At 56.2% G+C, this 3746-nt stretch overlaps 2 non-coding genes across 2 annotated transcripts; both read right to left on the bottom strand.

Annotated features, from left to right (window-relative positions):
- Nucleotides 1-59: 59 nt before the first annotated feature.
- On the bottom strand, nucleotides 60-212 carry LOC142791922 (5.8S ribosomal RNA). Its single transcript, XR_012890505.1, has one exon. It is a non-coding gene; the product is annotated as a 5.8S ribosomal RNA (ribosomal RNA).
- Nucleotides 213-1931: 1719 nt separating this feature from the next.
- Nucleotides 1932-3746, bottom strand: LOC142791940 (small subunit ribosomal RNA). The gene has a single exon (XR_012890522.1). It is a non-coding gene; the product is annotated as a small subunit ribosomal RNA (ribosomal RNA).

Raw genomic sequence — 3746 nt, 5'->3', positions numbered from 1 at the left:
CAAAACGAGTCGACGGCTCACGTTCCCTTGTGCGCCGAAGGCTCTCTTGATATGTGATCCGACCCTCAGACAGACGAAGCCAAGGGAAGACCCAAGGCCGCAATGTGCGTTCAAAGAATCAGTGCTCAGTGTGTCCTGCAATTCACACCAAGTCTCGCAGCTGGCTGCGTTCTTCATCGACCCGAGAACCGAGTGATCCACCGCTTAGAGTCGTGAAAAAGTGTTTGTTCAATTCCGTACAGTCAAAACCAAACGTTTCTGGCACTCGGCCAAACAGTGGCCAAGAAGGGCGCTTTTCAGCGCACGCTTGGACTCCAAAACTCTGCCGCGCCTTTTTCGGCTGCCGCAAATCGAGCAAACGGTGTGTTTCGGACGGCGTTTCGCTTCCGCTACTTGCGAGTGCTTTCGTGGTCCACCCCTCTATAAATACTCGGGAGGCGTCGAAGCCGGTTCTCCAAGCCGGACCCGTAGGTATCGTTGTGTGCTCGCTCTCATTGGCCCGCCTAACCAGAAAATGCCTGCGGTACACCCATTTGGATAAGAGTGCACGCAGATGCGGGCCTCGACGGCTACACATTTCCTCGGGCGGCCGCCTCCCGGCCTCCGTGGAGCGCGGGATGCACGGTCCCATCGACAAGCCTCTCCCGTTTTTACCGTGGCGTCGCGGTTCACCACGGCGGGCGGGTCGGTCTCCTCCGCATAAAAAGGGGGACCCCCGCTTTTTGTTCCACGAAATCGCACAAGCTTTTTTCGCATCCACGGTTTGCCACCGCACACCAAAATGCCGATCCGGCTGCCTACTTTAGCCAACAGGTGGAGCCAGGCGCGCCGTACTTGCGCGGCACTTCCCACGTCCACCGAAGTCGGTGCCAAGGACCACTTTCGGCGCCGGAGCCGCGTACGAGCCTACTCGAGGCGGAAGAACGAAGCCAGCAAGGGCCTGGCCGCAAGTGCGTTCAATTGTCGGGACGTCCAAGTCCCTCGTTCTTCCGTGCTTCCTCTTTCGGCAAGTCGTTGCGGCACCTTCCCAAAGCGCGCAGACCCGCTAATCGCGACGAGCGCGACGTGGCCGTGCCGCCTTTCCCTCGGCAGCAAGCAAAACGCCTGGCAACGTCGACGCTCCCCTAACCGCGATCTCGCACCGTGTTTCGTGTGGCGAATTCAAAAGCCGGCCGGCGCTGCTGCAACCATTACGGTCGGTACGCATACGCCGCGGAGGGCGGGACGGTCATCGGAGCGTGCGGTTCCTCCATCGAGTACTGCGCACCTCGGCCGTCGCATCGCCGTGCCATGACCGGCCGCGCGTCAACGCGAACCGGTGCCAGCGAGATCCCTCGCCTGCAAGAACCGACCGGCAGCCTCCGTCACCCGAGGACGCGGAGGCGCTTGCCGCGGACGGCGGGACGGTATGCACTGGTGCACAGCGGACCCGTCACATCGCCAGTTCCTTGACCGACCGCCGACGCTTGTGCCGTTCCTCTCGTACTTGGCAGTCGCCGCGCGATTGTCGGGTCTCGTTCTTGCACGCTCGAACGGTCGGGAGGGCACTCGGCTGGCGTTTCGGGAACGCGCAGCCTCGCCTTCTACCGACGTAACCACGACTCGCCGTTCGCGCTCCGCCGCTCCTGTTTACAGTACTAGGCGGTCCCGCAGCGGTCGGGTCGCGCATTTCGAGCGCTTCGAGCCACGGTGCAGTGGCGGGTCGAAAGCCGACCTATGAGTGCGTTGCGCCGTTTGTACCCGCGTCCGCCACCTGGCCGACCGTCCAAGGTCGCGGTGTTGGCGTCCGCTGGGCGCAACAATTTGTCACGGGGTGCCGCTCCACATTCAGGCAGCCCCGTGGGGAAAAGCCGACCCCGCGTCCAAACGGGGTCAGCGGCAGAAAGTGTCGGGCGCAGACGCAGCTGAGGCGCTCACCCTTCACAATCCGTTAATGATCCTTCCGCAGGTTCACCTACGGAAACCTTGTTACGACTTTTACTTCCTCTAAATGATCAAGTTTGGTCATCTTTCCAACAGACCGGCGCAACCGAAAGGCCGCGCCGGACATCGGTCCGAAGACCTCACTAAATCATTCAATCGGTAGTAGCGACGGGCGGTGTGTACAAAGGGCAGGGACGTAATCAACGCGAGCTTATGACTCGCGCTTACTGGGAATTCCTCGTTCAAGGGGAACAATTGCAAGCCCCTATCCCAATCACGAAAGAAGTTCCACGGGTTACCCAGTCTTTTCAGACAGGGATAAAGACACGCTGCTTCCTTCAGTGTAGCGCGCGTGCGGCCCCGGACATCTAAGGGCATCACAGACCTGTTATTGCTCTGTTTCGTGCGGCTAGGAGCCGCTTGTCCCTCTAAGAAGGTTGTAAGGTGCTGGGAACCCCGCACCTATTTAATAGGCTAGAGTCTCGTTCGTTATCGGAATTAACCAGACAAATCGCTCCACCAACTAAGAACGGCCATGCACCACCATCCACCGAATCAAGAAAGAGCTCTCAATCTGTCAATCCTCCCAGTGTCCGGGCCGGGTAAGTTTTCCCGTGTTGAGTCAAATTAAGCCGCAGGCTCCACTCCTGGTGGTGCCCTTCCGTCAATTCCTTTAAGTTTCAGCTTTGCAACCATACTTCCCCCGGAACCCAAATACTTTGGTTTCCCGGAAGCTGCCCGCCGAGTCATTTGAGTAACTCAGGCGGATCGCTGGTTGGCATCGTTTATGGTCAGAACTAGGGCGGTATCTGATCGCCTTCGAACCTCTGACTTTCGTTCTTGATCAATGAAAACATTCTTGGCAAATGCTTTCGCAGTAGTTCGTCTTGCGACGGTCCAAGAATTTCACCTCTAGCGCCGCAATACGAATGCCCCCGTCCGTCCCTCTTAATCATTACCTCGTATTCCAAAAACCAACAGAACAGAAACGAGGTCTTGTTCTATTATTCCATGCAAGTTTATTCAGGCGACTCGCCTGCGTTGAGCACTCTAATTTTTTCAAAGTAAAAGCACCGGCCATCTCGAGGCACACAATGAAGTGCACCAAGAAAGAACCGGCATGATGTTCAGTCCGAGCCGTCGCATCGGGTAGATGCACTACTCGTCTGGAACTGAGATCCAACTACGAGCTTTTTAACCGCAGCAGCTTTAGTATACGCTATTGGAGCTGGAATTACCGCGGCTGCTGGCACCAGACTTGCCCTCCAATTGATCCTCGTTAAAGGATTTAGAGTGTACTCATTTCAATTACGGGGCCTCAAAAGAGTCCCGTATTGTTATTTTTCGTCACTACCTCCCCGTGCCGGGAGTGGGTAATTTGCGCGCCTGCTGCCTTCCTTGGATGTGGTAGCCGTTTCTCAGGCTCCCTCTCCGGAATCGAACCCTGATTCTCCGTTACCCGTAACAACCATGGTAAGCAAGTAACCTACCATCGAAAGTTGATAAGGCAGACACTTGAAAGAAACGTCGCCGGCTCGTGGCCATGCGATCAGCACAAAGTTATCCAGAGTCACCACACAATACGGGCCGAAACCCGATCGATCTTGGTCTAATAAAAGCACCCGTTACCCAAAGGGCTCCAGGCTCACTGCATGTATTAGCTCTAGAATTGCCACAGTTATCCAAGTAGGAAGAAACGATCTAAGGAACCATAACTGATTTAATGAGCCATTCGCGGTTTCGCCTTATTTCGGCATGTACTTAGACATGCATGGCTTAATCTTTGAGACAAGCATATGATTACTGGCAGGATCAACCAGGTA

The sequence above is a fragment of the Rhipicephalus microplus genome, unplaced genomic scaffold (genome assembly GCF_043290135.1).
Source record: "Rhipicephalus microplus isolate Deutch F79 unplaced genomic scaffold, USDA_Rmic scaffold_199, whole genome shotgun sequence".
NCBI lineage: Eukaryota > Metazoa > Arthropoda > Arachnida > Ixodida > Ixodidae > Rhipicephalus > Rhipicephalus microplus.
Note: the sequence above shows the minus strand (reverse complement) of the source record. Positions and strands in the feature narration are given on the sequence as shown.